The sequence below is a fragment of the Vipera ursinii genome, assembly GCF_947247035.1.
Source record: "Vipera ursinii genome assembly, chromosome: 3".
In the NCBI taxonomy this organism is placed as follows: Eukaryota; Metazoa; Chordata; class Lepidosauria; order Squamata; family Viperidae; genus Vipera; species Vipera ursinii.
In genome coordinates, this window is record NC_139516.1 from 153186904 (window position 1) to 153206614 (window position 19711).

Here is a 19711-nt window from a genome sequence, read left to right on the forward strand (position 1 = left end):
TATTGATATCTTGGTAAATCTGGTAAATTTTCCATTGCATCCTCAAGAATTGGTTGAGAATTCAAGATGGAATTAAAAGGGTGACACTGGAAAGTACTGATTCTGGTAACAATCTACAACAACAAGCAATTGTTCCACTGTTGTTCATTAGCTGGCACCTCTAGCCAGAGTATCCTACCCTCAACTTTTTAAGCATCCTGAGTTTGGCTACTGAAAGATCTGGCTATTGGCAGTCCTGCATGAGCCAATGTTATATTTTTCTGTTTTGGACCAATGATTCCTGTACATGTGGAAGCAAAAGTCATATATGTTACTTTTGTACTAGATGAGATTACTGTGTCAAACAAAGATCAGAATCCTTTGTTTCTTAAAGAAACTATCCAAACATGCTAATGTTCAGAAAGGCCAGCTTTCATAAGAGATCCCCACATTTCTATCTATCCTATTTGATTGGACAGAAGAAGTAGACTCTGGGTACCATCACCAAAGGAAGTTGGTCATTGTGGCCCAGAAAAGTCTTTACCACAATGGCATCCATTTTTTGGAACACCATAACTCTGGAGATAAGATTGGCCAAAATCCTTCTTGGCCTTTCATAAAGCTTTGAAGACCTGGTCTATGTTTCAGCCTTAGAGTCTGACTCAAGCAGTGGTAGTGTTATTTTTCCCAGCTGCTATGTGTTTTATTTATTTTTTTACAAATGTATGTTTTTAAAAAATATTGTAAGCTGCGCATGTATTTGAGATGGGTGGCTATATAAATTGATTAAATATAGTAAATAATTAAAATACATAAATAAATAGTTACCTGCTTTTGCTGAAGGTTTTACCCTTAAAAACTATTTTCTCAGATAATCATTTCAATTTCTCTTTGGTCTAACCAACTTTTGATAGTATGGGACAGGAAGCTTGCTAGGATCAAGCCTAATTTTCTGTCTGAACAATGTAAGAAGACAAATCTGACAAATCTATTAACATAGTCTTCCCAACTCTCAGTCTGTGGACCGGTACCGGGCCGCAGCATGTCAGCAACCAGTCCGCACAAACAAGTGAAAGCCCCATCCACAGGATGCTGGCAGCACACAAAACCACGCACCCTCTGGTCTGCGGAAAACCCTCTCTCCACAGAACTGGTCCCTGGTGCCCCAAAGGTTGGGGACCTCTGTTTTAACAAACATGATTTATGACTGACACTCTGTATGTATGTAGCTAAATAATATTCAAATGGTGGTTATGAACCAAATCCAATTCATTTCATGCTGATGCATAATTAGTTCCAGACTAATACAAAGAAGCACTATGGGCCAACTGTTAAGGTGACACCCTCCTTTAAACATGTCTATGCAATACAATTTGCAGCTTAACGGCTCCTCTATAAATGATGTGATTAAGTTTTATATATTGCTGTATATTTGATATATTTACTCAAAGCCAGCTGTTGCTCTGTATACTGTTTCAGATGTTTAGAAGTGAATCAATTATTTGGAATGGATGCTTTTCCAAAGGAACACTTGAGAGGACTTTAAAAAAGAAAGCACAACTTTTTTTTTATATCTGGAGGTCTACTATGTCCTCATTAGCTCTGCTCCACTCAGTAGCATGAGATCCTGTCTTTTGTTCCTATTAGATAGTTCCAGCATTGTCTATTCAATTAACTATAGTACAATAGAGTATTTCTTTAAAAGAATGTTCTGCATGGCTAAGACACTTCTGAGGACCTAATAGGGACCAGAAAGTTTTTGTGCTTTGTTTTAAATAAGCATCATAATTTTGAAAGGGCACAAAATATCATCACCATTGGTTAGACTGGGAAGCACATCCCTTCAGGTATGCCTATGTAAAGACAGGGATTAATCAAAGCCAGGATGGTTGATTTGTGACTTTTTTTTAAAAAAAAGAGAATATTCCAGTAAGGATTGAAAAAAAACAACCCCTCATTTATTTCTCTCAGACATCCCCTTTCTGCAAAAAGTTAGTGAATAAACTGATTTTAATGTTTCTTTTCAGTCTAGTCTAGCTTAAAGATTGTTGCAAGGATAAATGGAGAAGCTGGTAAGGCACCATGATCTCCTTGGAGCAAAAATAGATCACTAGATGAAATAAATGAATCTGGTTGCAAATTGGCCTGTTTCGATCCATAATCTCAGACCCTTGAGATAAAACATTCATAGAACTCTGTGTAAAATTTATTAACCAGGATGTTCTCTGAAAACTAATTGTTTTAGGCTTGCAGTTGGCAGCCTGCCTGCTCAAGTACAATTATTACCGCTTTTCCCCCTCCCCACAAGAAGTTGTTATGATCTTTGTTCTCAGATCTATTAGTTTATGTATTCGAACGGATTCAAAATGTCAAGTTTGTGAAGTTAGTTTATAGAGTACTCTTTCTTCTCATTACATCACAAATATTGTTCAAATTAACAAAAAATTACAGGCCATTGTTTTTGAAATTTTATAAAGTGGTCATTCTTATAATATGGAGAGGTCAAGTTGAATAAGGTTATCTAACAGTCAGCAGAATCAGCAATTGGAGACCCAGTTTGGTCTAGTGGCTAAGGCACCACGTTAGAAAGCAGGAGACTGGGAATTCTAGTCCTGCCTTAGCTATGAAAGTCAGCTGGGTGACCTTAGGCTCGTGGTGGCAAACCTATGGCACACGTGCCACAGGTGGCACGCAGAGCCCCCTCTGTGGGCACGTGTGCCATCGCCTCAGTCCTAGGCCTTCAGCTGGGTTTTATAAAACCTTTTCGATTTAGGCCTCCACCGCCGTGTGAAAAAAAAAAGGTTCAATCAATGAATCGCAACTTTTCACGGAAAAAAAAGAATTCGCAAAGTTGGAATTGATTGATTGAACTTTTTAGTCCCACCCAGTCTGCCATTACCACCGCAGCCACACCCACCCAATGGGCCATGCCCACCCAATGAGCCACGCCCACCCAAATGGACCACATCCACCCAATGGGGCACAACCACCTGGCACCCAACGATACATAAGTGGGTTTTGGGTTGCAGTTTGGGCACTCGGTCTCTAAAAGGTTCACCATCACTGTCTTAGGCCAATCATTCTTTCTCGGCAGGATTGTTGTTATGAGGGCAATAGGAGAAGAAGGTGTGTTGGATATGTTTGCCACCTTGATGTCTATGGAGATTCTCAATCACCAGGTCAAGGGTGCTGTTCAAAAGGCAACAGGACTGTCTTTTTTTTTTTCCTGAAGGAAGAAGCAATATGTTTCCAAGGGGGAAAAAAGCCCATTTGCCTTTTGAAAAACACCTTTTTGGGTTTGCCACTTTGAATTATTTGTAAAAGTAATAAAAGTGGGATACAACTAAATAAATAAATAACTCAGGAAAAACCAGATATCTGTTAAGATGACCAGACATCTGTTAGGAGCCATGGTGATCCAGTGGTTACAATGCAGCATTGCAGGCTAATTCTGCTGACTGCTGCCCGCCAACAGTTCGACAGTTCAATTCTCACCAGCTCAAAGTTGACTCAACCTTCCATCCTTCCAAGATCAGTAGAATGAGAATACACATTGTTGCTGACTCTGTAAACTGCTTAGAGAGGGCTGTAAAGGCTTTAAATGCTATTGCTATTACAGAAATCTGAAACATGGTTGGCTAAGGAATTGGGAGTTGAGGTCCACAGATCATAGATGCCCACTCATGTCTTAGGGTATTCCTTCAAAATAGCTTCTAGTCTGAGTCCTTAACAACTTGCATTCCTGAAGATGAATGACATAGGGGAGAGGGATCTTCTCTATAAGGTCTGAATTCCCCAAATTGATCTTTCCATTTGTTTAGTCCTTGAATGTATCAATTTTTAACAATTTTTACCTCATGGATGTTAAATGAGTTCCTGTTATATCATAATTGCATAAAAAGGTGATATTTTCATCATATTAAATGATGCCTGAATATTTCCTCTAATCTCATGGAATGTGAATGTAAAAATGGACTGTATTTTATGGTATTCCCAGGTCCCCATCCGCCATGACTGTTGCTGTTAATCAATGTTATTCCTTGTTTTGTATCCAAATTTGGGAGGTCTTCAGAGAATGGGCAAGGAATTAAAATGCAGTGAGGGAACTAGTCAGCTATGTAGCCGCACCCTTCCAATAAGATGAAGAAAATGTACATAGCAATATTTGCTGTTTTCTGTGATGTTCTAAAGCTTCTGGAGCAGCAATAAGATCATGATCCAAGAAAAGCTTCAGTTCATTATTCCTTGTTTTAAGCAGACTCAGTGATCTAAATATAATATTGCCTGATTGACAATGAGTCTTCTAACCTTTCTTCAGACTGTTCCTAGGAGTGATGAGAAAAGTTTGGAGTGGGATCAGTCAAGGACACAATGATATGAAAATCCACCAACTCTCACATAGTGTTATTGTTGTTAGTTGTGAAGTCGTGTCCAACCCATTGCAAACCCATGGACAATGTTCCTCCAGGCCTTCCTGTCCTCTACCATCTTCTGGAGTCCATTTAAGCTCATGCCTACTGCTTCAGTGACTCCATCCAGCCACCTCATTCTCTGTCGTCCCCTTCTTCTCTTGCCCTCAACGTTTCCCAGCATTAGGCTCTTCTCCAGTGAGTCCTTCCTTCTTATTAGGTGGCCAAAGTATTTGAGTTTCAACTTCAGGATCTGGCCTTCTAAAGAGCAGTCAGGGTTGATCTCCTTTCCATAAAGGGGTCACATAGTGTAGTTTTTAGAATAATGGTCTTAACACATTATTATGATCTAATGATTAAACCCCATAATATGAGCTAAGAAAGAAAATTCTTTTTGAAGGATGTTTGCTCCATTTTGGTGCTTTTCCTGGCAGGAAAGAAGAGGAGTACCACAGGTTTCAAGTTAGATGAGCAGTTGCCAACTCTCAGTCACAAACATTGGTACAGATGCTGACCTTCAGAGTTAGAAGACTAAGAAGAATTGCATCTAGTTCTGGTTCACTGGATTTATTAACTGTAGTTTAAAAGAAGGAAGGAGAACCTTTTTAAAGGTTATGGCTATCCTTCCACTAAGTGATCCATGATGGTGGAGGCAATGGGGTGGATCAAGATATGCCTAAAAATAATCATCAAATTCTCCTTCATAAGTAAAAAAAGGCTTCCGGTTTGCGCGTGTGGTGCTTCCGGATGTGCAGGAACAGCCTGCTTCCTGCCATCCGTTTCTTTCTTTTTTGGAGGACCCTGAAAAGGGTAAAAAATCGCCCTGGAGGGGCGATTACAGAGAGGAGGACTTTCCTGCAATCGCGGAAGGACAGCAGCTCTCTGCTGGAATCCAGAATCATCTCCTTTGGCCCGAAGAAGAAGAGACCAGCCATAAAGATGGCCGATCATTAAGCTGCTCCCTGCCAAAAGCCAAAGCACTACCTAGCACTATAAAGCAATCTGGAGGACCTGGGTGAGCTTTTACCTTTCTTATTCCCTAACCATCTTCCTGTGGGACTTTCCTGAAAATCTTTTTCCCCATTTTTTGAGAAAATGGCGAATATCTACTTTGGGAACAAATCTTAAAGCCTCAAAGCTATAAAAGAACTTTAATTAATTCAGCAAAGAAATTAAGTAATTTCATCTGTATTTACTAAAAAGCTTCAATTTGTTGCTGGGAATCCACTACCTTATAGTTTCTCTAAGCTGTGAATTAAGGAAAAAATTTGGACTAATCCTACAAAAGTTCTATATTAATTTGGAAAAAGAAAAGAAAAGAAAATTCCTACATTGCATGTTATATGTTACTGATGACATCTTGTGGCAAAACCTGGTACAGCAAGTAAATTTCCTTTTTTTGTTGTGAGAGCTGACTGAATAACACAGCTGTCCTTGACACTAAGATAAGGGTGGGAACACCTGGCACTGAATACAACTCTTCAGGAGGTGGAAAATCTTTGACTATTAATAAAACAAACTCCATGGAAGATTTAACTGCAAACAACAACAAAATGGATGAATACATCCCACCACTTGATTATAAACTGATACTGGACACGATTTTGGCAATGACAGAGCAAATTAAAGCCAAATTGCAAGAAAAATCTGACAACCTAAAGCCACCAAATCAAATTTTGACTTTAAATGAGGAAAAGATAACCCAAAATCAAATAGAAGAAGTGGAAACTAACACTAAAATAGGAGATTTTAAAGAACAACAAAAGCAACCTACAGAAGACCTTAAAGTCTAAACTTTAATGGCAACTACAAAACCTACAACCCAAAAAGCAGAAGCACCTGAAGAAAACAACACCAAGAGTGAAGACACTAAAGGCCTTCAAATACAATATATTGAAAATTCAATTAATCAAAGGACAATCATAATACCAGCTACTACTTTCTACCTAACCCAGATAGAATTGGAAGAACAAAAAGATTTGATTGATTTAATGACAACTATATTACATAAAAAAAGGGACGCGGTGGCTCAGTGGGTTGGGACACTGAGCTTGTCAATCAGATGGTCGGCAGGTTGCTGGGTCAAATCCCGAGTCCTGCGTGACAGAGTGAGCGCCTGTTACTCGTCCCAGCTTCTGCCAACCTAGCAGTTCGAAAGCACGTAAAAATGCAAGTAGAAAAATAGGGACCACTACGGTGGGAAGGTAACAGCGTTCCGTGCTAGTCATGCCGGCCACATGACCACGGAGACGTCCTCGGACAAGCGCTGGCTCTTCGGCTTTGAAACGGAGATGAGCACCGCCCCCTAGAGTTGGAAACGACTAGCACGCATGTGCGGGGGAACCTTTACCTTTACCTATTAAGTGTGCAATAGCATTCTGTCCAAATAAACCTCATGTACATACCTGGATTGAAAACACTTTATTGCTAAAATGTGCTAATTGACATCTACCCTTTCAGTGAATCATAATATTTTTGCTGATGGAGAATCTTGTTAAAAAAACAAAAACCAAACCACAGTATCTGTGAAGCACAATAAAGTGAAGCACAGTAAAATGAGGCATGCCTGAAGTTTCTTGTGGATGGTGATGGCTTCAGTTTAGTCGATCTACAGGTTTTCAAGCTAAAACCAACTGAAGGAAAGAAGGAGAGAAAACCAACTCACAAACTATGATTTCTTATTTCAGGTTTTATCCATTTAAACTAGAATAAGTCTGTATTCCATGAATGCATGGAGCCACCCTGTAAAATTTTATTTTCTCAATTTTCCTCAGTCTAGGTGAAACTTCTGGATTTCTAACACAGTTCCTATAAGTATCTTTCCAATTCAATTTGATATAATTATTTCTTCTTCAATGCAGCACAGTACTGCCTTACAGAAACCACTAGCACGCATGTGTGGGGGAACCTTTACCTTTACCTATATTACATCAACCATCAAAAACTGAATTATCAAAGCAAAAATACAATGGTTACAAAGGGGACATCTTCCTTGCAAAACTGACATTTGGATATGTTCTCTGGATTCAAATAAGGGGTATTAGGAAGAAAGGAAGATACATTTGAGATTTTAAAGATGCCAAGAGGGAAGCATGATTGGCACAAAAGGAAGGCAAGAGTTAGATTTTAAAAAAAACTGAACTTGTTTCTCTTTTGGGATTCCTAAAGATAGACTATAAAAACATCTCTTTTATGGATTAAGGGGAATCCCTTAAAAATATAACTGATTTTACATTTAGCTTTTAGATCGGTAAAGGAAAACAAATGTAAGCTTTTAGAATATAGCTCCAAACTATATTTTAGAACTTGGAATGACGTATCAAAAGATAGTACTTTAATAATTGATGTATGGTCAAGATGACTTATAGAATATTCAGTGGTTACTTTTGAACCATAGTATAGAATCTAGAATTTTATATATAAAAGATAGTATTTTAATAATTGTTGAATGGTTAAGGAAAAAAACATATTTCTAATAACTGGTGATTACTTAAGATGAAAATTAGACTTTAATGGTAAAACATAAGAATGCTTTGTAATGAACAATATAAGTTTTGTAGACAAAAGAATTATTATTTATTGAAATAGGGAATTGTGGGTTGCCCAAAAATTAAGCTTTTTGTTATATACTATAGGCCATTCTAGAATATCCTATTGCAATTAGATAAAATTTAAAAACTGGATATTGATATGTATTACTGAAAATATATTTTAAGTTTTGTTGATTGAGTAGGTTACAGTTAGAAATGTACTAACTTGCCTATTTTGACTATGTAATAACTAAGGGAAGTAGAGAGGGCATCTCTGTTGATGTAACCTGAACTATTTACAACTGGTTATTTCTTATTTTAACTACCCAACCACCACATTGTTTCACAAATACTTGTATCTGTAAATATTAAAAAAAAATCAATAAAACTTGTCTAAAAAAAGATATGCCTAAAAATAATCATCAAATTCTCCTTCGTAAGTAAAACAAAACCTTTAACAAATACCTTTAACTTGTCAAAAATTCAGATAAATCACTTTGCATCTTAGGAAATCTCAATAGATCATTTCCACTGCTCTCGATTTGTTCTCACCTCCCAGTAAATACAATAACAATGAATACATAAATACTGACAGAGCTTACCTTAAAAACAATTTACGTGACAACTTCTGCACAATAAAGTATGTAAAAATGCAAGATTTCTAATAGCACCAAATAACTGAGCTCAATTTATATTTGCATCCAGACAATTTATGGAAATCATTACTGAATTTTTATGCAATTCTAGAAGAGCAGAGGGATATGAAAAATAAAATAAAATAAAAAAACTACCAGAAAGATTTCAAAAAGAAAAGTGTACAAATTATGTTAACTTTATATATTTAGTGAAGAATAATCATTTTTCTGTACTACATTTTCACATTTAAAATTGATGTTTAGATTCAAAATTTAATGTGTTCATACTACTGCAGTCTATTGTTATAAATAATCTTGGGCAGAATTTGAACTCTAAATAATTCAGTATGTTTTTTAAAATATCACACAAATGAATATTCATTTTACTATGTACTAGTAGTTATTAAAGGCTTATTCCTATTAAAGTCTGAGACATCTGGGAAAATCTGGATGTTGTCCTATCAATATTCTTTTAATTCTTTATGCCTTAAGTGCATTTAAAATTTAATCCACAGATTATATGGAAAAACTTCATTTGTTTTGGCTATAAATCATATCTTACTAAAGGAAACCAAATTTTCTAAGATCACAGATTGGAAAATTATTAACTTAATTCTTTACAAATTGCATGAACGATAATATCTGATAATCCATTAAGGACATCTTAATCAATGTCTTCTACCTAAGTACACTGATAAGAGTGCAAGCACTCTTGATTAAAAGAGTGCGGTGTAATGGTTTATAAAAATGTCAAAGTACTTGAAATTAATACTGTGCTAATGCATCAAGCAACTAATTTAGTTTGGAGAAAGTTGCCTGTGTGCCAAGGATTTAGAGTTAAAAACAATTGGATTGTACGTAACTTGCCAAAAGAGAATAAAAAAGAGAATAAAATAGAGTTGATATTCTATATATACAGCAAATCTAGATTTGGGTTTATAAAGGCAGCATAGGAAACTTAAGTTCTTTCTGGCTTAAAAAAAAAAACAACCCAACTGAGTTCAGTGCACCTCCTCGAACACAAGTAATGTATATCCACAAACCAGCTAAGTTAGTGTATTTGGATTTAAAATTGAACCAGTCTTTGTAATGGTGTTCTGGATTAAGTGCTATGTATTTTACCTGTAAGGCAGTACTGTGCTGCATTGAAGAAGAAATAATTATATCAAATTGAATTGGAAAGATACTTATAGGAACTGTGTTAGAAATCCAGAAGTTTCACCTAGACTGAGGAAAATTGAGAAAATAAAATTTTACAGGGTGGCTCCATGCATTCATGGAATACAGACTTATTCTAGTTTAAATGGATAAAACCTGAAATAAGAAATCATAGTTTGTGAGTTGGTTTTCTCTCCTTCTTTCCTTCAGTTGGTTTTAGCTTGAAAACCTGTAGATCGACTAAACTGAAGCCATCACCATCCACAAGAAACTTCAGGCATGCCTCATTTTACTGTGCTTCACTTTATTGTGCTTCACAGATACTGTGGTTTGGTTTTTGTTTTTTTTAACAAGATTCTCCATCAGCAAAAATATTATGATTCACTGAAAGGGTAGATGTCAATTAGCACATTTTAGCAATAAAGTGTTTTCAATCCAGGTATGTACATGAGGTTTATTTGGACAGAATGCTATTGCACACTTAATAGGTAAAGGTAAAGGTTCCCCCGCACATGCGTGCTAGTCGTTTCCGACTCTAGGGGGCGGTGCTCATCTCCGTTTCAAAGCCGAAGAGCCAGCGCTTGTCCGAGGACGTCTCCGTGGTCATGTGGCCGGCATGACTAGCACGGAACGCTGTTACCTTCCCACCGTAGTGGTCCCTATTTTTCTACTTGCATTTTTACGCGCTTTCGAACTGCTAGGTGGGCAGAAGCTGGGATGAGTAACAGGCGCTCACTCTGTTACGCGGCACTAGGGATTTGATCCACCAAACTGCCGACCTTCTGATCGACAAGCTCAGTGTCCTAACCAACTGAGCCACCGCGTCCCTTCGCACACTTAATAGACCACAGTAAAGTATAAACATGACTTTTATACCCACTGGGAAACCCATAGAATTCATGTTACTTGTTTTATTGTGATGTTCACAATGTGAGATATGTGGTGATCTGGAACTGAACCTGCAATGTCTCCAAAGTACACCTAGACTTTTAAGACAAAATAATGACATGCTTATAGTGATATCATTGGAAAAAAAAGCCACTACATCCTAATGTCTGAGACAAGTATGCAGATTATAGATGAGAAACATTTAATAGTTTTCTTATATTTGTCAATACTTTGGTATATTTTATATTTTAACATTCCATCTTTAAGTCATCAAACACCTTATATATTTTTCCAGCTTTAATTTTACAATAATATTAAAATTAAACGTTTAAAGTTTCTCATTTTCATATTTCTAGATAACCTCCTTTCCCTTTACAAAATTTTCTCTGATACCTAGTAATGTAAATGCACTTATTTATCTTATTTCTATATCAACAAGTTAGTAGTACAATATAAGAATGGTAGTCATTAGGATACCAGTTGCAAGGAGGAGAAAGAGGAGGAGGAAAATATAATATTCTTATTTCTCATTTATAGTTTCCACATATTGAAAATTAACCAAAATTTCTCCCGTTTCAACATTTAATACATCCTTTCATGTCTCTACATCCAGGTATATTAGTTACATTGTATTATTCTTAACATAAAAGGTAAAGGTTCCCCTGCATATGCGTGCTAGTCGTTTCCAACTCTAGGGGCTGGTGCTCATCTCCATTTCAAAGCCGAAGAGCCAGCGCTTGTCTGAGGACATTTCTGTGGTCATGTGGCTGGCATGACTAGATGCCAAAGGCGCACGGAACGCTGTTACCTTCCCACCGTAGTGGTCCCTATTTTTCTACTTGCATTTTTACATGCTTTCGAACTGCTAGATTGGCAGAAGCTGGGACGAGTAACAGGCGCTCACTCTATTAACATGGCACTCAGGATTCGACCCGCCAAACTGCCGATCTTCAGATCGACAAGCTCAGCGTCCCAACCCACTGAGACACTGCGTCCCTATTCTTAACATATATACATCTTAATCCATTTCATTTAAAGAGCTCAATATTTCAATGTTAGTATTCATACATCTGTATTTTTTTAGTCAGTGTTTTTATCTACTCATCAAAACAATCTCTCGTAATTCAAGTACAATCCTGTCTATTTTGATATTATCTATTTCAGGCCTCTTAAGTATGTCCATACTTCTTCAATCTTATTCTTGCTTTCTTCCTTTGCCATGTCATTTTTCGCTTCCTTTCCTCAGGGTCATCAAAGCATTCTTGTGTTGTTATATCATATTGAAGCAGCCCTCCAGTATCCATTTTTGAAGGATTGAGGGGTCTGTTAACAGTGCCAAATCTTCTCATTATTTTCACCTCTTGATATAATTGTCATGGACTGAATTAATTTTGTTCCACCTGTTTCTCATTTTGGTCTTCAAAAGTCTGTGTTTGTTGAATAGTTAATTCTTCTGCCAATGTATTTGATTGTTCAATTTCTTCTGTTAAGTTCTGTCCCAATAAAATATTAGTTGTAGTCACAGGTTGAGTTTGTTTCTTCGAGACGCTTTTTAATTCTTTTCCAAAAACTCTTATTTGATCACCGGCTGCAGAGAGGAACATAAGTTTGGTAAAGATATTTCCCACATAGCATAGATTTGTTTTTGTAACTTTTCCATGGTGGAATTTCACATCTAGTGTTCAAGGTTAATCTTATCTTGTTTTTCTTAAATATTTTCTTAATTTTTTTTAAAGAGAAAGTCAGATTGCAATTTCAAGTTTAGCCACTGGATGTCCCCCAAGTGCTTTGAAAGTTCTTTCCTTTTAGTCCATTTTTTCAACGTTTTTTTAAAAAACACCCCTAAGCTTGCTCACCACTTATTTGAAGTGAGGGTTGAATTCCACCTCCCTTTCCACAGGGGGAAGGTACTTAGCAGCTTATTCAGGTGAAAAGAAGGAGATGAAGTTATAAGAGAGGAATCTTACCCCCCTCTTTTCCACGCTGCTTTAATGTTGCCTGATGGTAAGTTTGACTTCGGCTGTCTGCAGCCTAGTAACTGGGCATATTACTATGGCTGGTCTTTTGTCTGCTGGTTCGAAGGGAATGCAGGCACTAATGGGGGGGGTTGCAGCTCCCCCATGCTTCTGCAAAAGCCCCTTCTTGCTGGTTGCCCCTCCAGGGCGACTCTTCGGCCCTTTTAGGACCCCCCCAGCGATGTGAAACTGGATGTGGAAGATGAGAGCCATCCTCCAGACGTCCATGTTGGCTGGCTCGGCAAACCAGAAGTCCAAACTGAATGTTTCATTCACAAATTATACCATTGTACAAATCTGTCCAACTCAAAGTTAGGTTGGTCAAGCTAGATTTGAAGCTTGGAGCAAATAAGAGAACAAATAATATAGGTTAAAAAAACACCAGCCATTTGTGTTATAAAAAATGGAGAGAGAAAATATTGTCCTTCTCTCACGGAGCCATCCACTAAAATTAAAACTGGGAAACCTTGTCAAAATTATAAACATAGGTAAATACTGTAGTAATCCAGGGCCATTACACAGGATGAGGTAACACATATGGTGGGCTTCCTACTTTGATTTTTCTGGAATCTAGCTGGGGAATTTTGGGAGTTGAAGCCCACAAGTCTTAAAATTGCCAAGTTTGGAGACCTCTGCCATAGAATATTCCTCAGTAAATGTCAACCCATAAGTCAAAATAAATCTATGCTAAACCTCTTGATATTTTTTGAGGCCTTCTAGCACATGCCAATGTTTTTAAAGCCTGATGACTTGAAATACATCTCTAAAATTCTGGGATTCCAATCATTTTTTGGCTAGAGATGCTTCATTTCGACTCCTATTCTCTGTTCCCTGGTTGCAGGGTTGAACTTTGCTTATCTACTTCCCTACCCTTTTTCTTAACCTCTTTCCTGCTTGGAGAGATAGCAAGACTGGAAAAGGATGTTCAGAGGGGAAACTGTGTCAGCTGCTATTATCTGCAAATTGCAAATCATTCATCAGTAGCAAAACATGTCTTTGGAATATTCAGACATGTGGAGGCATTTTCAAGAAACATTGTAAATGATCTCTTTCCGTAAAAAGAATAAAATAACAGCACACCCTTAATATTGAGTGAAAATTGGTGACTGACAAGAGACAAACAATTCCCCCAATTCTTTAGTCAATGTAATAACTGTTAATTATGTGAAATGAAGCAATTTCCCCCCTGTTATAAAGAAGGGATGGTTTCTAAATATGTCTGCTGTTTGGAAATGCATGGCCCTTCAATCTAAAAAGAAAGTGCTATTTGAGTTGTTCCATTTGTTTGGGAAAATAGGTCCAAATTGATTAAACTAATCATTTTATTCTAACTGCTCTTTTTTTTAAAGGCAACTGCTGATTGCATGCCCCTTTTGTAGCTACAGCAAAGCCCAAGATGGCACAAAATAACCATCTTGCCAGTTGTCACAACTATTTGCTCATTCTTTAATTAAGCATAATATAGGAAACTATAATTCACATCTAATTAGAGAACATCTCCTTCAGTCATAAGGCAATATGGTTTGGAGAGGGGGAAAAAAAAAGTAACTAGTGAGGTGGATGTCAAAATGCCTGTTGCTCAGGTCTCATTCTCTTGGACAAAAGCCCAGGAGTACCATTAGTTTGTTTGTTTCACCTTTTCCTTCTCAGCATCTTCTGAAATACGGAACTAATGTTAATTCACTGAAATGCCCTGAAATCTAATAAAGATCTACAGATCCAATAGAAAGTTAAGTGTATTTAAGACCAATGATTGAGTGGGGTTAACCAACAAACAAGCAAACAAACCTATTCAGATCTCTATTGAATTGAGGCTAATGGCTTTATAGCCATGTACTCAAAGGATCACCTCTCTTACCCAGTTTGAGCCCATTTTAGAGAGGCTGCTGAGGGTCCTCATTCTGCATAAGAGGAGGGTAACAGAGGGGCACAAATGTGCCTTCTTGTGGTAGCTGAGGCCCTTTGGAATATGTTAACCCCTAAAGTATAGGGCATCTCTACTTTGCTTGTTATTTATAATGAGATTGTAGCCATTATATTCTGATGGGGTTTTTTGAGGGGGTCATTTTTAATACTACACTACTGGTTACATAGGAGAGGTCAAAAGGGGCAAGATGGACCACTCAGTGCGGTGATCTAAGGGCCATCTCTTTGAATGTGCTTACAAGAGCAATACATGCCCAAAGGGAGGGGGCTCAAATTACCACATGTCACCCTGTTCATTTTTGACACTGTGTGAGGGAGCAAGTTTGGGTTGCTGTCTGATCTTTTCAAAAAGGATCTACAGCCATGCAGACAAGCTCCCCCCCTCCCCTCAGACATTCATCCATTCTCTCGGATCTGTACTCACAGGCTACCAAGCTGGTGTTTCTGCTGCCTTCCTAATTGAGCCACATTCTGGTATTTTCAAGGATGTGCTCATGTTCAGAGGTAACATCATCCTACCCAATCTTTTGAGCTTACAGAAACAAATGATAAGACAGATTGGGAAGTATATATAGCGAGAAAGGTTAAAGCAAACGGTCAACAGACAAGGAAGCACAGGTGACATCTGATTGGCAGCTATTACAAGCAGGCCAGGACCACAAGCTATGGTGAACAGCATATCTTGGTGGGAGTCCTGCTTGGAGCTTTGCGCTTTGCCAAGAGAAAAAAGGAACACCCACACTGAAGCAGCATCTTATTCCAACCAGCTTAAGTACTTTTAGAAGAAGGCAAAAGTGGTATGTCACTTTAAAGACTTGGAGACTTTTATTTGAACTGAGTATTAAAAGAATAAGTGTTAAAGGAATGAGTATTAAAGACACACTTATGTGGCAAAATCACCTTACAAGGTCATTGAAGGTAGAGTTGATCAGGAACAATAGACGGCATATAACAATATAACATATACATAACATATAACAATAGATACCTAGATCCAGTTTTGTTCACCACACTGTAAAAAAGATGTTGAGACTCTAGAACAGGAGTGTCAAACTGCTGGCCCACGGACCGGTTTCATCATACCGAAGCTGCGCCCACCCCATTGCCAGCAATTCAAAACGAATTGTGATATGTCACGACACGTCACATGACATGGCGAGTTTGACACCCGTGCTCTAGAAAGAGTGCAGAGAAGAGCAACAAAGATGATTAGGGGCATGGAGGCTAAAACATATGAAGAACTGTTACAAAAACTGGGCATGGCTAGTCTAGTGAAGAGAAGGGTCAAGGATGACATGATAGCAGTATTCCAATATTTGAGGGGCTTTCACAGAGAAGAGGGGGGCAATCTATACTCCAAAGCACCCAAAGGCCAGACAAGGAACAATTAATGGAAACTGATCAAGGAGAGATTTAACCTAGAAATAAGGAGAAATTTTCTGACAGTGGTAACAATCAACCAATGGAAAAGCTTGCCTTCAGAGGTTGTGGGTGCTTCATCACTGGAGGCTTTCAAGAAGAGACTGGATGGCCACTTATCAGAAATGGTATAGGGTCTACTGATTGAGCAGAGGGTTGGACTAGATGACCTTCAAGATCCCTTCCAAGTCTGTTATTCTAAGTTCTAAGTCAGGGGTGTCAAACTACCACCCCCTGGGCCAGATGCGTCATGCTGAAACCACACCCACCCGAGCTTTAGCAATGGGGAAAAAGTTGTGATACATTGTGACATGTAATGTGACTTTGTGAGTTTCACACCCCTGTTCTAAATTGACTGTTGTTCGGGAATGTGTATGATGCAATAAATTACTTTGGATAGCTTTGGTATGCTGTGATGTGTCCCGTCCTTGGAAAGCAAAGACCCCCCCCTTCAATACTATTGAGGTAATGTCAAAGTCAGCCCTCTTTCTTAATTCTTTTCCACTTACTGTAGAGTTCAGGCCTTTGATTCAACACTGTCACTTTTGTTTTTATGGCATCTCACAATTTTCTTTTTCAGAATAGACCAACATTATTACCTCAAACCACGAGATGGGCAGCATATAAATTTAATAAATAAAAGTTTTATTTATTATTTATTTATTTATTTTATTTTCCAATAATTAGAAAATCATCCCACTCTTGCAAAATTCCCTCAGATAACCAACAAATTGTTTTCTTCACATATACAGGATTATGTGTTTGTTGAGAGAGAAATATGAGCACAAATGGCAAATTTGATCAGAATGCTTCTCTAACCCTTGCTAAATACAATCAATAAACATGGGGCATATTTTATAAAATGTAGCAAAAGATAATTAAATGACGACAATGACTGATGTTTATGTAAACAGTCTGTCTTTTTTCATTCTTCTACATAAGTTTGTTCCTTTTTTTAAAAAAAAGATGTAGCTGTTTTAATGAATAGCAGAGAGCTTTCGCAGTCATAGCTGAATCACTTGTTCAGCTGAGGGCTGTATCACTTGTTCCAAATTATTTCTGAAGCATGTTTACACAGCACACAAACACAAGGCTGCAGCCAGATTGCTCTAAAATTCTTTAAAAATTAATTTTCTTTAAAAAGTTGCAGTTTATATCCATATGCTTCAAAAGTGGTATTTTTGCTACTTTTAAAGGCATGTCTAAAAGCAATCTACAGTGATATGAAAGATTTATCTTTGAAATCATGACTAATGGCGCTCTACTATTTCTGCCCATAACAGCAACATTAGAAAAATCTCAGCTTTGGTTAATCTCTTCCTCTTCTGATTGAGCAGGCTTCAGCAAACAAAAGGTTTAACATTATAAAGAAAAAAGAGAGAAGGTTGCCCAAGGGCCTTCTTACTCCATATAAAAATTAACCAGATTTTCTTTCCCCACATGGGAATATACATCTGTTGGATCCTAGCACTATGGAAGGCAGCCTGCCTGTTAATGGCAAATTGGCACCTGCATACTAGAGTCAGTATTTTGATATCAGTAACAATAACACTTGGATCACTTGCTGTATTTCACTAAAGTCCTCTGCTGGCATTTGAACTGAGCAGTGTGGAGCTTTCTTGGCTGCAGGATATTTTCTGCCCTGTGTCCCTTCACTGTTGAAAACAGGCACAGACTACTGAGGATGAGTCTGTGCTGTCTGAATCTCAAACTGAAGCAATAATGGTTCCTGTAGCCTACAATATTTTCTGGAAATCCATTCATACTCTCTCATCATTCAAAGGGTGTTCATCCCAAACTGCATAGTTAAATGTCTATGGAGATTCTCTGTCATCCAGGTATGGTTGTCCCAAAGGTGTTTTTTTCAGGAGGCAAATGGACCTTTTTGTGTTTCTTTTGAAGACATTTCGCTTCTCAATTAAGAAGCTTCTTCAGCTCTCACTAGATGGTGGGGAGTGGAAGGATATATATTGCTTGCAGACAGATGGTCATTTGCATTCTTTTAGAGAATCATTGAAACCATTTTGGAGGCTTACCTGTGTCCTCTCCGTCACCTGAGAAGTGCAAATGTGGGTGGAGCTTTCTTGGCTGCAGGATGTTTACTTTCAAGTTCTTTTTTGGAATTAACCTGAATAGTGACATTTCAACATATTTACAAAGATGTTTTTTCAAAAGGCAACTGGATTTTTTGGGTTTTTTTTCCCCCTTGAAAACATTTCATTTCTCACCCAAAAAGCTTCTTCAGTTCAACTTCTTCAGAACTGAAGAAGTTTCTTGAATGAGAAGTGAAATGTTTTCAAGGAAAAATCCAAGAAAATCCAGTTACCTTTTGAAAAGCATCTTTGGGACAACTATGACTTGGATGATTGAGAATTTCCATAGATAATATCTTTACAGTTTATTGGTCCCTCATCCCTCAGAAAATCAACTAATGCTGCAGCAAATACCTCCAACCCTGAAGTCCTCTTCATGTTTATTCCCAAAAGTTTGAGATTGCCTGATGAGTGATGCTCCATAAGAACTGTGTGATGGGTTGTAAAACTTAAGTTTTGTCCTAAAAATTTTAATCTGTAAGCATGTGATTTCTTATACTCTAGTGAGTGATATTGCTCAGGATTTAAGATTAGCATTTGTATAACATAAAAAAATATAAAAATTATAATAAACACCCAACTCTAAGCATTTGACTGATTACATCTGTTAAGTAACATTGCTCAGAATATCAATGATGATGCTTTTTGGCCAGGAATGCAAAACAGAAACAGTCTATATTATTTAGAAAAAAAGTTATTTTCCTTAATATACTAACCAGGGATAAGTTCATTAAACTTTATAGAATTTACTCCTATATGATTTTTGAAAAAGAGGACATCATAAACTGTCTAAGGTTCAGAAAATAACCAACAGGATTTCATAAGAACATAATAATGTACACAGGGATTTGAGGAAGAGGCAACACCATCCTGCAATTCTACAATGGTTACTCTTTGAACATTTCAAGCCATCTGTATCCTTTAATGAAAATCTGACAGAAAAAACAAAGGCTAGCAACCCACTGCTGCTTTAGTTTAGCAATATCATACTTGGGTATCTGGATCTTAACAGAGGTTTAGTCCTAACCAAATCCTAATATATATATACAGGCTGTATTTATATGTGGGGGTGTTGGCAGGACCAAGCATCTAACTGAATGTCTGATCAAATCCCACTTAGAAAAGCTGCAGTCAGGCCTTGTGTACCTTGTTGTTTTCTTTTTTCCAGCTCGCAGCAGAAAGCACCTGCTCATCCCTCTGGATAGACATTACCCGCTTCCTGTGAAGTAGTTGGATTTAGAAGAATTAGTTCTGCCTGCTTTGTGAGGCTGAGCCAGTTGGCAAGCTTCTTATTTCACCCCTCCCCACTCTGTTGGTCAAGCTCAACTGGAACCGTTTGGGACATCCATTGTTTGGTTTTTTATATTTGTTTCTCTCCTGTCGGGACATGTTTTCAAAGGCGACCCTCCCTAGTCATCTTCTTTCCCCCCTCCTTTCACATGGCTAAGCGATTATCTTCATCCCAATCAAAGAGACAGATGAAAAGAGTTTATTAATAAAAGTTTCCCTTCAGGAAGATTGGAAATGAATAATTAGTAAAATACACCCAATTTTTACTCAGAGACCCTCCTGATTGAGAGGCATCTGTGAAGGGCAGGGATGCCAGAAGAGTGGCAAGGAGTTGGGCATCTGGAAGCTATTTGTGATATGGATTAGAAG